The sequence below is a fragment of the Malaclemys terrapin genome, chromosome 18 (genome assembly GCF_027887155.1).
Source record: "Malaclemys terrapin pileata isolate rMalTer1 chromosome 18, rMalTer1.hap1, whole genome shotgun sequence".
Lineage (NCBI taxonomy): Eukaryota > Metazoa > Chordata > Testudines > Emydidae > Malaclemys > Malaclemys terrapin.
The window spans coordinates 1,441,103-1,461,402 of NC_071522.1; the positions used below are offsets into that span (position 1 = coordinate 1,441,103).

At 41.8% G+C, this 20,300-nt stretch overlaps 1 protein-coding gene across 1 annotated transcript in view; it reads left to right on the forward strand.

Moving 5' to 3' along the window:
- The first annotated feature begins 820 nt into the window (after positions 1-820).
- Positions 821-20,300, forward strand: part of FOXN1 (forkhead box N1) — a 47,482-nt gene continuing 28,002 nt past the window's right edge. The window contains exon 1 of the mRNA XM_054008369.1: positions 821-906. The gene's annotated coding sequence lies outside the window, so the exon portion shown is untranslated. The remainder of the gene's footprint in view (positions 907-20,300) is intronic.

Sequence of the window (20,300 nt, forward strand, 5' to 3'; positions counted from 1 at the left end):
GCTTTTCATCTTCAAAGTGTGTTACAAACATTAATCAATCCTCACATCACCCTGTGGGGTAGGTAAGTATCATTACAGTAGTGTGATCAGGTTTTTACAGGGGACTCTAGCGTGTGTATGACCCAGGTAAGGGAAGTGTATACAAACATGTACTTCTATATCTGCACATATGTATATCCACACCCTCCTATACACATCGGTACAAACAAATGCACACCCACACAAATCCACATACTTGCAGCTCACTCCTATTTTTATGCCTGTGGTGCTGAAGGTTTTTAGTAAGGAAAATTCCCTTGAGTACACTTGCCTTGTGCTGAGTTTCTTAGATTGAAATGGTCCAGTGTGTTGACATTATTCCACAGTGGAGCCACTGTACTTTCCCATGATGAAACATCAGACCAAACAAAAGTATGGGAGACCCTGTTTCTGACAACTGAATGCCTTTGCCAGTAGTAAGGTGACATCCAACTGAGGAAAACATGTTTTTAATCAACCTACTTAGGGTTAGAGGTTTGCAAAGCAAAGTAAGAGGTGGGCATTTCAAACTGAAAGAAAAGCAAAGAGGCAGAAGGGGGAAATTGCTATCTCCAGACCGTCAGAGTTCAATACCTGTCCAACTTCTCTCAAGAATTACCAAGAGTCTGTGCAAAACGAGGGGAAAAACCTGCAGCTTAGTCATTTTTGTATTCTTATTAAATGCAGGATTGCCTCAGGCTAAGAGGAGCTGATATCATAATTATTGGCTTGCCTAGCCAGCTGCCTTCCCTCACCTGATGTAAGATCAGATCTTTCCAGCCTTTGGGAGTCTCGGCACTGCTGAGCCTCCACTCTCTCCTACAAGGCTGTTTGCATGACCTAATCCCATCCTGGAGCAGCAGCACGCTGTTTTGCTTCAGTAGAAAGGTAAGAGGAAACCTCTGTCAACTTCATACAGCTTTTTAGAATTCATCCATGAAAGCCAAAGGGAAGGGGGCGCAGAACTCTCTTATCTTGGCTCTTCTATTTAATCTGAAGTCTCTGAACTCCAGGCTGAGTCGGGTGGATGGTCAGCATTTATATCCCTTTCCCCTCCGGATCAGTCTAGGCTCTTGTCAGCTGTGAAGGGGGAGCATTAAGAGGCGGAAAGAGTCGAGTAGACACCAGGTAAGCTCAGAGTTCTGTTTTTCTTTTACTGGGAACAAGGAGTGTTGGTGACTAATGTTTAAGGGAAATAGTGACATACAAACGAGCCCTTAGCTGTCCTTAGTGTCTGTACCAACTCCTGGCCTGCCAATTGCTTCATTGTTACAGGGAAAATCCAGGGGGATTTACCATTACTTGAAAAGTAATAATAAATATTAATATTCACAGGACAGAATATGGGAAGCATTCGCAAGAAAATAAAATGGGTAACTCTCATGCCTTGTAGTATTAGAATGGGATTTATTTAAATTACATTTCCAATGGTAAGTCAAAAACCAGGAAAGCAAAATGTTTTGAGGCTAATATTGTGACCCCTGTTTTGGTTTAAGTATCACTGGTTTTGCCTTTTGTATTTTGCAATTTTTGGGTGGTAGCTGTGAACTTCTTTTCAGATTTGCTGCTGCACTGAAAGGCATTTCAGGATGGACACCTTAGATTAATTGAGAAAAATTACTTATATGATGGCTGCAGGTTGAAAGTTGGTTCTGTTTCTCTAACGCACATATTAAATCTGTAGCTGTCTAATCTATCCCTGAATTTCAGACTACCACAAAGAGAACCATGTGTGTTACAAAGGAGAGTAGTTATCAAACTTATCTGTAACAACCAGCCATCTCTGACCCTCCTAAGGGTGACATCAGATTAAATCTTGTTTGAAACAGAATTTACTGTACAAACACTTTGGCTTGATTTATCCGAATCACACATTTTCTAATTTGAATATTGGTATAAACTGGGATGAACTGGGTCAAACTCCATTTTATTTTTAATTTACTAAGAGTGTGAAAGAGAAAAAAATATTGAACTATCTGGAGTAGAAATGCTCAGGTTGGTGCACCTTGCTCTCAAGCATCTGGTGAACTGTACAAACAGGTGCATCCAGGTGCCATGTGAGTCAATAGCTACCTCACTTTCATTTACTTTACATCCAGATGACATGAGGTGGACATGAGCAGGATTAATTAACATGCTTCATGTGGTGCATTAATGTGAAGATAGAGGTATTCGTACCTTCTAATGTCAGTGTCTATACTGATCCATAGCTGATAATGTATAGCGTGAGATGGTGCTAGTTTGTACAATGAGCACAAATCATTGTACATACACCTAGAATAACACCAGGTTGCTAGATAGATAACCAGATCCACATACTTTTTACTTAGCTAGCAGCCAGTTGAATGCACAGAAGAGTATATGCAGGTGCCCAGATACCATGGTGATGGGCACGGTATAAGAACCTGAACAGAACAGAATAAAACACTGAATCGTTATTGTAAAACACAGGGCCGAAGGAAGAAATCAGTGGACAAGAGACAACTAGATAAGGCAATGTGTCTCAGTTCCATTCATTACAGTTCCAGGTTTTCTCCAAGACAATATGGTTGCTGTTCAGATACACCCCAATATTTAGGAGGAGACAAACTGAGAGGAGGCCCCAGGAAGGGACATGTTATACTATTTTGAAACAGCTACAGTGTGAAAACAGAAACAGGAAAATATAATAGTTTAAAGCTCCTAGAAATCAAAGATTAACAAGAAACCTTGGGCTGTGAACCTGGAAGAGCAATTGGAGAAGGGGTCCACAATAGGACAACTTTCAAGAACAACTTCTATAACCCAGTTCTCTCAGGTTGTTACAAGGCAGAGAGACAGGATGACAAGCAATGCTGTGGGGCTCAAAGTCACACAAGGCCCCCAGAAAATTATGAAACAGAACCCCTCTCACGGTATACAAGGTAATGAAGGCTACACCCACCTTAGAACCCATTCACTGGGAGAGCCTCTGAGAGTTGGAACATCTGTAACCATAGGTGACTACAGCCAGACTTTTAATATTAAGGGCTCCAGGTTCTGAACAGCACATATGATTCTCATGTGGTGTCTGTCTGAGCTCAGTAGGTAATGGGCGATAGGAAGGGTCCTGTTCGGGAGATGAGCACAGATGAAATAGTGCTTGACATTTAGCATTTGAGTGAGAGCCACAAAAATAGCAAAAGGAGACAACTCCTCAGCAGGTAGGAATTGACTCTTTTGTGGCCATGTTCTGAGCTGTTAACCAGAGACCCTGAGCCTCATGGTTTGGGTTAAACACCCCTCCCTGATCTCTTGAACCTTGCAAAGAATTACTTTGAAATACAGAGAGATTAATTATGGAGATAATGCAGATTAAATTAGTGGTATGAATAAAGCCCTCCTGTGACACACCTACCTTTAGGCATACCCAGGGCCACATCTTCCAAGGTGTTTCCATTATATAGTTAATGTGTATAAAGCAAACTGTTAGTTCTCACAAGCTAAGCAGGCTTGAAAAGCATCAGAGTACTTAGAGGGGAGACCACCACTAAACAACTCGAAGCACGTGGCTGCTGGAGGAAGTGATGCTGATGATTCAGTAGGTGGTACTCTTTCCTCTGAATCAGGCTTGAACCAATCCCCCAGCATGGTGCTCAGGGGCACTGTGCTGCTTACATAGCAGATCAGATGTAAAACGAAGGTGTTGATCAGCTGTCATTATTAAAGATCCCAGACACTTTTCATAAGAATAGAAGAATTAACCATGGCGTCCTGGTCAATTTTAAAGTCAGGTCATCTAGTTTGTCTGCTTTCCCAAGCATGATGTGCTGCTCTTCAACTCCCCTCCTCACTAGTCTCCCCTTACCCACACCAACAAAGCTCCTTGTCTTTGGCTAAAGGGCCTTGTACAACTTAGCCCACCTATCTCTTTGCTCTCACCTGTTTGCTCCCCTCTTGCACTTCCCAAGCGCATGACTAAACATCCCAGTCACCTCTTTCACACTGTCAGTAGCTTCCTCCATGTTTCCCTCTAAGCCTAGAGCCCCTGACGTGACTCAGTCTACCAGGCCCTCTAGCTATCTGAAAACACAGTCTTCCCCAAGAAGCTTGTATACACTAGTTCTCCCCTGAATTAGCATTTACAGAAATACAAATATTACTAAGAAATATAAAACCATTCTCTATCCTGTTTCCATTTAGAATGTAAGCCTTTGAGAGCAAGGACCATGTCTACTTACCTGCCCAGAAAGCACCTAGCACACCTTTTGCTGTATATAAAGAATTGGAATAAAATAATATGAATGTAAATATGTTCCAGTTACCTACATTTCCTAAGCAGAACTGAATACTGCATTCCTCACTTCCTGTCTTAAAATGTTGTTGAATATTGCTGAGTGCTGTTAATGTGGTTGGGAAAGTGATCCCTGTATAGCCCTTGATGAGGTTTAATTAATGTATGTAAAACATTTTAAGTTGCTTGGATGAGACAAGGCTCTTGCAGTGCAAAGTGTTATTATCCTTCTGGCAGTGAAGTGCCCAAAAATGAACACAGCTTGCTAGGGTGAGGTCTCATCAGAGCCTTGTAAGGAAGTTTAACATGCTCTCATTTTGATCCAGTTTCCCTCTGTACTGCTGCCGTACCAGCTTGTCACAGTCTCTCAAAGGAGCCCAGCTAGTGTCAGCTTACTACTTCCACACTTACCCCTTGCTTTCCTCCTGGAACGGGGTAAATATCCCTGCCCTGCAAACTCTAGCTGCTGGTTCAGCAGGTCTGCCAGGGCAGGTCCCTGCAACATTCCCCTCTCTGGGCAAATGGTAGGATGCCAGAAATATTAGACAGGAACCTGTTCTTCCAGGAATGTAAGTAATCCATTGAAATAAATCATTTACTATTGTCCCAGCTGAGCTAATTAAACTGCTAGGCACTGACCTCCATCCATGAACAAGACTTCCAGAAAGGAACAGTGCAAACACCAGAGGAGAGAGGGAGCCTTAATCAAAATCTTTCTGTCCCATGTTGGGCTGACAACCCCGTACCATTCTCCGAGGTCAAATCACTACAAGAAGTTTTCCCTTATGGACAACAAGGTCCCCCAGACTCAGGACTCTCTACAACAAGTGCATACAACTAGGAGAAATAATTTATTTAGAGTTAGGGAGAGTTAAGCCCTGTTAACACTATCATAAAATTAAATCATTCTCAAAATAAGATTTACCTTGACAACTCTTGTTTTTCCACAAGATTAGAAAAACATACCCGAGGAAGTGTGCAAATCTCTCTGCTGTTCCCTGTGATTTAACTTCACTGGGTTTAAAATGCATAACCATGTTACTGCAAGTTAAGCTAATTTTATTACTGTAATAGTGTCCATGCTTTCCCATTGGGAAACAGGGCACATGTGCTCTTTAATGCATAAAATCATGGGACAGGGTCATGTCATATCCCAGAATTCCTCACACTCTGACTTGGCATTTCCCAATTAGCTGTCTACTATAATTTAAGGCCATTAATCAATGGAATATAGACCCTAGTTCCCCCTTTAGGAAATAGAAGCAGTGGGCTAGGGTTCTTTGGAATGCTGAGCAGCTGGAGAACCCCTGAACTGGCAGACGGGGGAGTCACTCTGAAGTCAATTACCCAGATACTTGAATTTTGTTTTGGTGATGTCCAAGAAATATTGTCTTCTGATCTCTTTCTGAGAGCCTTTCAAATTATTGCAACAGCAGCTTAAATACTAAGGCCAACATTGTCAAAAATACCCTGTCATGTTGGAAGCCAAATTTGGAACAGGTTGGGCCTAATCTTCAGGGGTGTTGAGCACTAACATCTCTTATTTAAGTTAACTGGAGTCAAAGGAGCTCAGCACTTCTGAAAATCAGGTCCAAAAGTGTCTTAAAGTTGGGCACAGAAAAATTAAAGCACCTAAAATCAGCAGCTACTTTTGAAAATTTGGGTTAAAAGTTAAAAGAGATGTAACCCTTTTATTTATTAGTAGTAGTTCAGTAGTATCATAGCACCTAGGAGCTCAAGCTATAGACCAAACCCCCATTGTGCTAGGCATTGTACAACCACAATCTCCGCCTCAAAGAGTTTACATTCTAAATATAAGATCAGAGACAACAGATGGGTACAGGTAGAAGGAGGAACACAAGGAAGCAATGAGGCAGTATCGGTCAGCATGACAGGTAAAGGTCTCCACACATCTTGCTTTTCCCATAGAATTCATTTTTGTTTTTCTTTAGTGGGGGGACAGAGGCAAAGTCTGAGTGGGACAAATTCGGAGATACCTATCACATGGAACACAGCATCCTTCATTATGAATTTGTAGGAATTATGGGATTCCAGGACAAGTGCTTGGGATCTTTCTGTGATTTTAACCTAGTAATAGCATGGCTAAGGTCATGTCTATGCTCTGGGCGCTAAAGTAGCATATATTGTAGCAGAGTCACTGCCTACATTGATGGAAGGGGTTTTTCCTTTGATGTAGGTAATCTACTTCCCCAAGTGGTGGTAGCTAGGTCAACAGACTATTCTTCAGTTCTCCTAGCTGCATCTACACCAGAGGTTTGCTCAGTTTAACTACAGCACTCAGGGTTACGTTGGCATTTTCTACACAGGAAGTGAAGTTAATGCACATAAATTAAAGCCCATGAAATCCTTGGCGTTAAGCTACAGCATACTAAGACCACTTTACTTCTGAATGAGACTGTCTACACCACGTTTAATGTGCTTTAGCTTATGTGCATTAACTTCACACTTTTAGTTAATTTGTTTAACTTTTCTGAGTGGCCCTGTGTAGACAAGCCCAGCACATGTCTACATGACACCATACAGAAGATAGGATATGCCAAACAAGAATACAGCCCTTATTTTTTTTGCTATCTACAGGCATGAGTCACACAATGCAGAGCAAAGCAAGAGATATGATACCAGAGGGACAAACAAAGAGTAGCAGAGTGTATAGGGGAAGGATTGTCCAGTGGCTAGGCCACTAAGCTGGGACTTGGGAGGCTTGGATTCAATTCCCTGCTCCACCAACGACATCCTTTATGACCTTGGGCAAGTCCCTTAGCCTGTCTGTAAAATGGGGCTAATAGTACCCCCTACCTCACAGGGAAGTTGTGTGGATACATACATTGAAGATTTTAAGGTGCTCAGATATGACGGTGAAGTACATTGATAGATTCTATACCATGCCAAATTTCTGCTTGGTTCTGCAGTGAGTGGAGCAGCATCGGGAAGCTGGTTACGGCTTCCTGAAGCTCTGCCCGTCTGCAGCACAGAAAATGCACCTTGCTTTAACCTCCACTAGCTACCAACAATTTTCAAGAGACAGTATGCAACTTTCTCCTTGGCCCCAATGCCTGCTCAGCCAGGGACTCCCCTATGCAAGGGAAATCCTCAGCAAGGAAAATTGTGCCAGATTCCATCCCCTATGTGCTATGAGAGTGGGCTGCGACTCTGTAGCTGGAAGGCTTCACAGAAAAAGTGGGTTTTAAGAAGGTATTAGAAGTTCCAAGCACAGAAGTGGAGTGAAGTTCAGAGTGTGGGAAGTCAACAAAAGGAGAATTTAGGAGAGATGATTAAAAGTGTGAAGAGTGAAATAGGGTGTAATAAGCACTGGAGCTGGAGTGGAGTGAGCGCCTGAATTTAATATTGTAGTATTGGCAGTTGCAGTGTTCAGAAATCATGAGAATTTGAAAAAATGAATAAATGTGGGGTTCTTTTAATTTTCCTTCTGTTGTTTTTTTTTATCACCTTGGGTTCAGGTTTCAAGCTTTCCTCCACAAGCATGGAGGCTAGAAGCATGCTTTATTTTTAAAATGAAAGCTGAGTTTCTCTCTTATTTACATGATTCCAGGAGCTGGGGCTTTTTTTGAAAAATGTGACATTGTGCGAGACTTAGGGTAAAATGGTGAGAGCTGCTCACACAGCGCTTAGGAAAAAAACAGGAAAGGCTTCAAGAAGGACTAGTAATTAGAGAGAAACAATGTGGGATATTCCAGGGCAGAGATAGACAAGTTTCCATTTTCTTCAGGCTAATTAAGCAAATCAGAGTGGATGTATTAATTGGAATAGGAAGTACGTGTGACATATTTAGGGTTCAAGCAGGCACCAATGTTTTCATAATACAAGTGGGCTTAGGTTTCTCTTGCAGGAGTTAATTCAGTTCTTTATATTTTTAAGCTTTATTCTCCCTCTAGTTTTCCATTTCTTTCCCCCTTCTTTCCCCCCATTTTTGCCAGCTCTGCCACACCACAAGTCAGAAAGAATGTACTGAGCAGTATGAGAGAGTCAGCCAGCTAGTCACTTAGCCAATCCCATCACATAGCCTGAAAGAATAGCTTGGATTTTTGGCCTGACAATAAAATGCATGTCCCTCATACCATAACCAGTGGGCACCATCCATTAACGTTCTGAGTTCTGCTGAGAGAAACATTAAATCAAAGGGTATTTATCCCTGAATTAAAACAGGAAAGTCTAAAATAAAACCAGTTACTAAGCCCACTTGCTCATGGCAGGGCATTGTTCTGCAAATGAAAACTGAACACCTGAGTAATCCCTCTGCTCAGGATCCTACTTTGATTGACATCTTAATAAATAAGTACTTAGGCCAGGCTTCAGCTTTCATTTCCTTATTTCTGATGTAAAATCTTTTCTTTTTTTAAATGGTGCATCACACTGTGCTCCAAAGGGAAGATAAACGACTTTCGGTTTACCTCAGCAATACTCACCTCCCGCCAGTTCTGCAGACAAATCATTCATTTCCCAGGAGATCTGCACAGTATCCAAACCCTAAACAATACCTGACCTCTTGACTTCAACAAACAGAAAATGGTCAAATCAACAAGAACTGTATAATGCATGTCTGTTCGGGAATTACCAGAAAATCTCTTTTGTGTCTTTTGGGGCAGTAGTTGACACTGGTATAGGATGCACACAGGATCATAGCGCCAAAGCTGTGGCTTAGAGTTCATGTTTCCATTAGAAAACCAGCTACTCCCCATGCAATTCCCCTGTTGGAATTCTGCTTGGCTTCCAGCACATAGCATCTTTTTAAAATAAAAAAAAAATGTTAAAATGAGTGTAATTGGAATATTAATTCTAGAAATGGGCATGGGTAACAGCTGATGCTTTTGAGACCATCTTGAATTAACATCTCAAATAAACAAATGAATGAATCAACCACACTTTAATATTAACCCAGCCAACCAAAACAATTTACGTCTGTTTAGCTCCTGTGCTGTGGAGCCTTTTAATATTTTGAAAATGTGAAGAAACAGTAATTTACAAAGTAACTGCTGAAGATACATATGTTGCTCACTTCTTTGGTGTCCATAATACCATTACTTCATATCCTTTCAAATGGCACTGGTTACTTTGGACTCAATAGATGAGCTATGTATATAGTTATGAGAATGGGTTCAAATCATCTCACCTTTCTCACCAGTGAGCCCCTGCTACAGAACACCTTTTGGTTTACAGTTACTCCCGGCTCTACAAAAAAACCCCACAGTTCTTTTTGCTCCATTTCCTTATTCCTATACATTTTTTGCATTTATTTATTAAGGCTGGGCTATTTGAGGAGCTCCTTCACTCAGGCTCTTTGTCACTATTGGGCACACACATTCCCCCTCCAGCTCCCTGACTCAAACGGATTCCTACACAGACTGACGGTTCCTCTAATGGAAGGAAGTGGTTACCCTCCTCATCAGCAGATCTTTATTTTTAGAGGAATTAGCGTCCCTCCTTCCCAGACTCTGAACCAAATTTGCAGGTGAGTTTAAGCAAGTCCAAGAAACTCTAGACGGGGTCTAAATTGGTATAATTTATGCTACAGCTACATTAGGAGGATTTGCCGGTATAACTATGCCAGCAAAATGTTATAGTGTAGACAAGTCCTTATATTTCTTTTCCTTCAATTCCCCACTGATGTTTAGACTCCCTTGGGGCCTGTCTAAACACAAACTGTCACTGAAATATATCAATTGGTTTTAATTAACATCTTTTGTAATTATGGTCCAAGCCTGAATAGACTCTCATATCAGATTAACAGTGTTCTACCTTAATTTATCATTTTGCCAATTTAGGCTAAATTGAAATAGAATTTTTAATCCAAAATAAGAGTGTCTATACACAAATTTTCATCAAAATAACAAAAGGTGTGAACTAAAATCAAGAACGTCCTTATACTAAGGAGCCAAAATCAGAGGTGATCCGTGGGTTAGGTTCCCACACACAATCTATATCTATGAGAGTTTGGTGTAATTTACACACCAAGGTGCTGAAAGATGAAAGAAGCTGTAAATTAAAGTAGCCTGTACCCTGTTTTAACATACACCTTTTGTCTCCTCAGTGTGTAAATTACAGCAATCTAAACTCCCTGGCCTGGTGTAGAGCAGAGTTTTTGGTCCTGCTGTAACTCAAGTTAATTGATTTCCACTTTATTCAAGTAGATTAACAGAATAGAAAATGCTAATCTAGACACTCAACAAACATTTGTTCCAGGAACAAATGTTTACTGGGCATTTAAATTAGCATTTACAGTTGTCTTGATTATCTTTCTATTTCCATTCTCAATTTGTTGTCTCTTCCTCATCTGTGTCCTAGTTGCATTTGGGCCCAAAGGAAACAAATCTCAGGGTCCAGCCAAACCCAGATGAAGAGGCTACTTTTGGGATTTAATATTATTCTAACTGTGAGCTGTGATTAGGAGAGCACAGAATGGGATGTAGTGAAGAGAATTTCTGAAGACTTCCTCTAAAATATCAGACTTTATTGTTCTGATGATTTCAGAGTATTTTAACACTTTGGAATTAAAATTAAAACAAGCGAAGACTTTTCAGTCATTAAAAAAAAAGGTTAAATTTGAATGTACTGCAGTCCTTACCTTATCCCCGAGTAAATCCCTTGTTAGGTTTTAGAATCTTACTCCCTTCACAATAAGGATTGTTGTGAATCAGATTAATTTCTTTCCCAGGAAAGGCTAAATATAGACATAGATCATGAATCATGGAGACAGACAAACCTGCTCTGACCAATACACCAACCACTTTGGAAAGGTAGTGGAGTTAGAGCAGAGGTAGGCAACCTATGGCACGTGTGCTGAAGGTGGCACACGAGCTGATTTTCAATGGCACTCACACTTCCTGGGTCCTGGCCACTGGTCCAGGGGGCTCTGCATTTTAATTTAATTTTAAATGAAGCTTCTTAAATATTTTAAAAACCTTATTTACTTTACATACAACAATAGTTTAGTTATATATTCTAGACTTATAGAAACAGACCTTCTAAAAATATTAAAATGTATTACTGGCACGCGAAACCTTAAATTAGAATGAATAAATGAAGACTCGGCACACCACTTCTGAAAGGTTGCCGACCCCTGAGTTAGAGTCTAGCCTTAGAAGCAGTAAATCTTTATTGAATTATTTACTGGTACCATACTACACTTTTCTCTTTAAGGGCAGATTATTCTTGAGAGTCAGGTCAGTCTATGGCATAGCGAAGAAAAGTGCAAGTTTGTAGAGGAGTGGCTTACACCACATTTTCACGAATTAGGATGGAGATGCAAGACTGTCACACTTATTTCTACCAAACTATGATAATGTGTAATTATAATAATCATCAAAACATGGTGCTTAGATGCCTAAGCAGAGCAAAGCAGCCAGAAGCGCGGTCAATGATCTAGCTCCTAGTGTGAAGTATTACTAGAAACAGCAATGGTGTTTGCCATTGTTCAATAATTTCCATATCAAACGTTTTCCCACCTTAAAAGATGTTTTTTTCTAGCTGCCCGCCCTGCAAACTCAGACTGGAATCAGAAAGTCAAAGAGGATGTACATCATCTCCAGTAACGTTCTGCAGCCAAATCATGGCCTTAGTTACATGTGTGCAACCCTATTGTCTTCTGATTATAAACTAGATTAACCAATTCTAAAGCCAGAAGGGAGCACTGTGATCTTCTAGTCTGACCTCCTGTATAGCACAGGATGGAGAACTTCCCCAAAATAATTCCTAGAGCAGAGCTCTTAGAAAGTTTTGCGATATGCCACTTACTTTAAGGGACTTGTTTAATTGGGTCATTTTCTTGTCTCTGGTTGTCTGCTCTGCTGTTTTAGAGTAGCACTAAGCATTATCTTGGTATATTACTCTGGGCACCTGGCTCCCTAATTCTCCCCAACAGAAGCAAAGACTGTTCACTCAGAGGCATTTGCAATTTTCTCAAGTTTGGGGGTATTGTTCCTTTCTGGATTAGATACCTACATCTTTTGTGCTATGATGTGTTTGTGCATATGACAGGCTCATCACCAGAAGGAATTTTTTAGTGGTGAGAGAGCTCTCTCTTTCCTAAAATCACTGGGGCCTGTCCATAAATGAGAAGAGTTGGGGAATGACATTCATAGTGGGATATAATCTGAGACTCCTCCTGAAACATGACCTGATTGCAAACTCTCTGGATCCCATGGGGTTATATTTGTATTTCTTTTGAAGAAAATGTTGTATCATGAAGAGGTATTTTTAGTTACCCTTAGTGTGGGACTGAGAGAGGGGAATCTATTGATAACAGACTACAAATACAATAGTAAACTTCACCCATGAGGAATCAACTGATAGATTGCCTGGATACCCAGCAAACAGAAAGGGGACCCAGGGAGACAGTGATGGGGCTCTGGAATTTACAGCTCTATGACTTGACTGTACGGGTCACTCTGGCAAGCAGACCCATCCCTTTGGGCATACAGTCAACCATTCAAGGTGGGAGTATTTATTTTATTATTTTAGAAGTTCTTAAGAAGCTGAAATATCTCCAAGCCTGGAACAAACAGAGATGGCACTTGCACTTCTGTAAGCGTGAAAGCCTTCATTTATTCCTTGGGTGTGAGTGTGATTGAGAAGGGGTGGGAAGTATTTTTACTGAGGTCTGAGTACATTTTACCTGTCTGCTGTGTAATGGCTACTCTTTATATTTGCCCCTTTGCTTGCTTTCTATAACGCTACTTAGCACAGGGGCTCATAGACAGAAGGTACAAAATGAAGGGCAGCTAATGTCTCATGAACGGTGATTGTATGGTATTGTTGATATAGCGGTCAAAAGTGTGCTGGCTGTCTCCCCAAAGAGCTTACTGTCTAAACAGACAGCGCACAGACAAGGGAGGCGGGAGTAGGGTCTGTGCTGTCAGAGCCAGGGCCGACTCCAGGCATCAGCATAGGAAGCTGGTGCTTGGTGCGGCCAATACAAAGGGGCGGCATTCTGTCCGGTATCGGTGGGAATTCGTCGGTGGGTCCCTCATTCCCTCTCTTCCTCTTTGAACTGCCGCTGAAGAGGAAGAGAGGGAGGACCCACCGCCGAATTGCCGATGACGAAGCGGCACGATTGAGCTGCCGCCGAAGCAGCGTGATTGAGCTGCCGCCGAAGTGCTGCCGCTCGTCTTTTTTTTTTTTTTTTTTTGCCGCTTGGGGTGGCAGAAAAGCTGGAGCCAGCCCTGGTCAGAGCCTTGTTTTTAACCTTTGTCTGTTTGCCTCTTATTATTTAGGGTTTAGGGTTTTTTCAAACCCATGTTTATTTGATCTCACTCCTTCTCTTTCTCTCATCAGCACAATGTGGACATCTGATAAGAGTTGAAAGAACTCCTAGCATTTATATTATAATATCTTTCTCCTTCTGAAAATGAAACTTTAGCTTTGGGAATAGGAAGGGCCTTGTTAATAGTTGGGGTTATTCTTCCACATAAATTGGTGCCTCCCCATGGCACCTGTTCCTCCACATTTGGTGCTTTGTGTGAGATTTTTCCATGCATCTCTAGGGATAAGCGACAGAAGCTTATATCCCTCCAAATCCTACAGTGTGCTTCTGGGAGACAGCTGGATTAGTTAGTAGTTGCTAAATGGATGCTGAAAGGCATTTGATCTTGGGAAGTCAAAGTAAATATTTAAGGGTCACCTTTTTTCAAGGGCTTTATCAACAGAAACTAGAAATTTGAGCCAGAATTTCTTCAGTTCTAACCACATGCAATTCCTTGTCTACACTGAGGATTTCAGCCTCCAGTGGCCAGCCACCAGTGCAAAACTCTTGCAAAAACAGGTAAAACCACCAGTGTAAATTGCAGCTTATAGGAGCTTTGCCTGTCCACACTTGGAACTAGTAATGGTGAAGCTACACCAACGGCTGCAATAGGAGCAAATCCCAAATGTAGACAAGGCCTTGAAGACAGCATCTTAAAGAGGACAAGAACTAATGCTCAAAAGAAAAAGAAAAAGAAAAAAAAAATCTCAGAGGTTTAGCAGCCACTGGAACTTGAGAACTTGTCCGGGGGAAATTCAGTGTCTATATCTCTGCTGGCTTCTCCCCTTCTTAGTGAACACATCACTGCTCAGTGAATCAGTTGCCCACGTTTTTTTACATATTCAACTTACAACCATACCAATAAAATTCCCAAATCCATTCCCTAGATCAAATAAAGGTAATTACAGAGCTCACTGTGGGCGATTCCCAGTGGGAGGGTGGGAGTGGCCATGGGTGGGGCTGGAAGGTGAATACTGTAAATGCACAACAGAGAAAATGGGAATGTACCACACCCATCGTAAAACATGCTGTCACAGTCAGCAACAGAAATCATTAGGGTGGATCTTTATACACACCTTTCTCATAAAGAAAGAAAGATGGCACAAGATCCCAAGATGAACTCACAAGCCACAGGGAGCTGAGCGTGACTCACTCACTGTGGGAGAGGAGAAAACTGGAGAGGATTATGAGACTGTTGAAGGAGCAATGTCTTCATGTTTTCTGTGAGATCCCTTCCCCTATGGGATGGACTGGGTACATCATATTGCATAGTCTCATAGAGAATTCATTGGCTATGTCTCACATTCGCAGCACCTCAATAGAAGACACCTCAGATGTGTGACCATACATTCTAACTCCCAGCCCATTCCATGTTACCCTGTGCATCCATCTCAACCTTGTCACAGGACCCAGGCTTCTCCCCACTGCTTTTCTCCTTTCATCTTAACTGCTTTCAGCCCCACCATATGCAATGGCTTCTTCAGCACTGCTTCTGTCCATTGATTCTTGTCAGCCAAAAGACAGTGCTGATGTCTCTTCGGTGTTTCTCTTGCCCATACAATGCCACTCCCAGCCACACTGCAGGGAGAAGTGTTGCTCCTGTCTAACTCCTGGAGAATTCGGTCAGATTCATGCTAGTGAAGATGCAACATTGTTCTCTAAATCTGTTTTGCACTGTTTAAACCTGCCGGCTAAGATGGTTATCCTGGGAATGGCTACACTTCAGCTGGAAGTTTGCCTACCAGCTCAGGCAGACTGACAGGTGGTAGCTGTACTTGAGCTAATGTGCTAATAATAGCAATGGGCACATTGCAGCAGGAGTGGTGCAAGGGCTAGACACCCAAGTATGGATCCAGGGGGGTCAAATGGGCTTGTACTTGGGCAGTTAAACCATGCTACCCCCCATGTCCACACTGTTATTTTTAATGCACTAGCTCAAGCAGAAGTAGTGTGCAGTCTGTCTACCCGGACTGGGAGACATGCTCCCAGCTATAGGGTAAACATACCCACTAAGGGAAACATTCAAAGATTCTCTGTCTATTTAGAGTTGGGTCTGATAGCATGGTCAAATCTATAGTATAAAGTAATGAAATCTCACATGGCTCACATTGAAACCAGCACAAATGTGTTCATCTCCAGAATAGGAAAGTGCTGAGCAATGGATGGGGATTTAAAAAATAAATTTATTTAAGAACATAAGAACGGCCATACTGGGTCAGACCAATGGTCCATCTAGCCCAGTATCCTGTCTTCTGCCAGTGGCCAATGTCAGGTGCTTCAGAGGGAATGAACAGAACAGGGAATCATCAAGTGATCCATCCCCCGTCGCCCATTCCCAGCTTCTGGCAAACAAAGGCTAGGGACACTTCAGAGCATGGTTTTGCATCTCTGCCCGTCTTGGCTAATAGCCATTGACAGACTTATCCTGCATGAACGTATCTATTTTTTTTTAATCCTGTTACAATCTTGGCCTTCACAACATCCTCTGGCAAAAAGTTCCACAGGCTGACTGTGCATTATGTGAAGAAATACTGCCTTTTGCTTGTTTTAAATCTGCTGCCTATTAATTCATTTGGCGACCCCTAGTTCTTGTGTTATGAGAAGAAGTAAATAACACTTTCTCATTTACTTTCTCCACACCAGACATGATTTTATAGACCCTATCATATCCTCTCCCCCTTAGTCGTCTCTTTTCCAAGCTGAAAAGTCTTAGTCTTACTAATATCTCCTCGTGTGGAAGCTGTTACATACCCATAATCATGTTTGTTGGCCTTTTCTGTACCTTTTCCAATTCCAAAATAACTTTTTTTGAGATGGGGTGAACAGATCCCCTGCACCTCCCACTTCCTTCAATTCACCATGACTCTCAGCCAGCTAGTAAAACAGAAGGTTTATTAGACGACAGGAACACACTCCAAAACAGAGCTTGTAGGCACAGACAACAGGACCCCCTCAGTCAGGTCCATCTTGGGTGGCAGGGAGTTTAGACCCCAGCCCTGGGGCTCCCTCCATTTCCCCAGCCAACTCCAAACTGAAACCCCCTCCAGCCCATCCTCTGGCCTTTGTCTCTTTCCTGGGCCAGGAGGTCACCTGATCTCTTTGTTCTCCAACACCTTCAGTTGGCACCTTTGCAGAGGAGGGGCCCAGGCCACCAGTTGCCAGGAGACAGATTGTCAGCCATTCTCTGTGCAGACAGCATCACACTGGCCCCCTAGGGCTCTGCAACAGTCACCCCCCTTATCCCACCACCTAGATACTTAAGAACTGCATAGGGGAAACTGAGGCACCCACACAGTATTCAGAAAAACATTAAGAACGTTCCCACTTCGTCACAGGAGAAAAGAGAGAGAAATGGGTTGGGGAGGACTTGGGGATTGAAGCTCTGTTCAGTGATGCATCGCCTGATGAGTGCTTTGCAAAATGTATGTGGCCCAGATATGGATGACCCTGATGAGAAGAAAGACTGGCAGAGAATCACATGGGGTGCAAGTGGTTTTGGACTAGAAAGAGTGAAAGAGGAAAACCCACAAAAGGTGCAAGGAGCCTAATATGGTGAATGGAATATAAATGGAAAAGGACTTGGTCCAATTTCTGCACAGCTTGCAAAATCTGAAGTCTCCTGTCACTGAAGAATTTAAAAAAAAAAACTAAGGAAATTAATTCCCAGGAAAAAAATTCATTACCTGAAAATATCACTTACTTAAGCCAAAAAAAAAAAACAAAAACAAAAAAAAACACCTGAACCAAATGACCAAATGTTGTATTTTTTCTCAAAACACAAATGCTAGAAAGCCAGAAAATTCCAAGTTAAGTTTCTGCTTTGCAAAAAACACACATACACACACACACAGCTAAAAACATTCCAAAATATGCAGATGTAGCCAGGGTTCACCAAACAACCTTAACCTGGCCACTGTAACACCACCCTAAGAACAACTGAAAACTGTGATCCCTTATCCATCCATTATACAGGTTTATTTCATCAGGGACCACAAAAATGGTCCTCTTAATTAACCTGTGTGATGGATGGATAAAAAGTGTATCAGCATTTTTGATTAGGCTCTGGGTGCTGCTACAGGACCAGAATTAAGGGTGCTTGTGTAACTGTGTATTTTCCACTTTTAATTATTTTTATATTTGCTTTTTTTTGTACGGTGTAACCTTGACTTGAAATTTCTAAGCTAACATATGTTTATACAAGATATTCTTACTTTTTTGTTTTGTCTGAAATGATAAATTCTTTCAACTTTCCCCTCTGGTTAATGAAATATTGTGTTTCGGAACAGAGTAGTTATCGCTTCCCGGCTCTTTGAGCTCTGGTCAAGTGAAAAATTCTATTAGTTTCAGAATTACTCACTTAGGCTTTGGTAGTATTTGGGAACAGTAAAGTTCTGGCACAACTGGTGAACATCGCCAAACCTCAAACATCCAGCAAACTTCATAAGGTTAGACTTCAGTTCAGTACGTTTCATGAAAATGAGAGAGATGCTAAACTGTATGAATCTGTGAACTTGGTTCAATGAGGTGGGTGTGGGAAGCAAAACCAGATTAAGACAATCTATGCCCTTAGGCCCACCAACATGGGGCTCCCCTGGGCCCTGACCCTACTCCTTCACTCCCAGAGAGACAGTGGTGTGCACTCCCATGACTTCAGGAGTGGCGGCAGGCCCCCCTCTACCTTGGAAGCACCATGGCAGCAGAGGAGTACCCTTTCCCTCCCAGAGACAGCTGTGGTGGCAGAGGGATTCCCAGTACTTCTCCCAGCAACTGGGGTGTATCAGCTTGTGTGTGGGGCTGGGCCTGCTACATTCTTCTCTTCCCACTACAAACAAAGTCTGTTGGGGATGGGGTTGGCGAGCCCCTCTCCCCAAGCAGTGAGTCTTGGAAATAACATCCTGCTGAGATGGATGGGGGAAATGCACACCTGTCAGAGCTGTGGCTTCAGGCTGCGTGCAGACTCTGGCAGAAATCCCTCCTTCTCTGACACTCAGGTCAGGTTTTCAAATTCTCTTTGCAACCAGGACAGCTAAAAATATACTTTTTAAAAAAGCTGAGTTTCTGATGTGGTCACATAACTCCCATTGATGGGGCCCTAGCCTTGGGTCTATAGTGCCTATGTTTTAATCTATCCCTTGTGAGGAGCAATTGTGTTCAACTGTGTTCAACATATTAAACAATTAACTACCTTTCTGTGGAGTACAGAGTGAGTGAGCAGACTGCTGCCCCCATTAGTGTAATGGAATGCCCTGCAGCTACCTCTTCAAACACCTTTTAAAAACAGATTTAGAAGAAAAGCACAAGATTCTGGATGCAGTTTGTTGCAGAGGTAGTTGTGATGCATTTTGGGAAAGTTGCACCTGCAGTACATGAAAAACCTGCGGTGAAAACTCTGCTCTCTCCAACTAGGAAAGTGTCCTCTCAGCAGGGATCTGATGTTTTAATAACTCCCAGCCTCTGTTACAGTACAGAGGGAGCATGGACGGGGTGAGAAAGAGACTGATTGCTTTTGTTTCCACTGGTTATTAGGACACAGTAATTACTCAGTGCCCAGACCTGCATATGGAAAGCACTTACTGACAAACAGCCAATAATTTCTTTTTTTTTCCTAATTATCAATGTATGTTTCTACAACAGTAAACTTTAAAAATAATAATAAAAAACAAATTCCAGAAGGGAGTTCTAATGGTAGATGCAACTCACTTCTGCACCAAGAAGTGAGTTTTATGGAAGCCATCTATCTATTTGGTATGGCTTTTAGGAAGAACTGGGAGTATAGGGTTTTGGGTGGAGTGGGTAGTTTCTGTTGCTAAGCTTACTAGCTGGTATCTTGGTAGCACAAAATAATAAGAACTGATATATTTATCGATTATAAATTGACTTACTGTCAGGGTGCCTAGAGCTTTTGTATAGGCTGGTATTTGGACCTTAAATCAGAATAATAATATAAATAATCAAACATATCACACATGTATATGTACATACATACACATGGAATCCATGATGCTGTAGCATAGTACAGTATGAGTTTTGGATGGCTGCACTACTCACAATAGTTGAAGCCATGAATAAGTTATACTGATCAACTCAAATGAGAGAATTATTGATAGGTGCAATAAGTAATGAAATAGTATTTTCTAATGCTTTGCCTAGTCTACTTTTAAAAGGCCCAAGCAACAGGACCCCCACCAGTTCCCTTAAGGATTATCCCACACAGGTCAATAATTTTCGTTATTCCTATTTATATTCCCAGATGCCATTCTAAATAATTCTCCTCTCTCACTGGAGTTTACTCCCTTCATATTCTCACAGGGCATTTATCATGTCCCTTCTTAGGATTTGTCTACACGATGGTGAGAATGTGCACTGCAAGCAGTGATTTCTAAAGCGTACTAAGGGTCTTGCACATTAACTGGTCCGTGTAGCCCCTGGTGATTCATCCTAAATGTTCCCTAGTGCGATTTAATTTATGTTAAAGTGCACTAGGAACATTTAGGGCACATTATGGTCTACATGAACCAATTAATGCACAACACATTAGTGCGCTTTAGAAATCATAACCCATTAGTGTGCATTAACCCATTGTTTAGACAAGTCCTTAGTCACTGCCTAGACAACCTGCATGTATTTAGCCCCTTCGAATCTTTACTCATATAGCAGTTCCTCCAGCCTTCTAGTCATTTTAATTGCTCTTCACTGAACTTTCTCAAATTTGCTAATGTCTTTCTGGCATTGAGGTGTCCAAAGTTCAGTGCA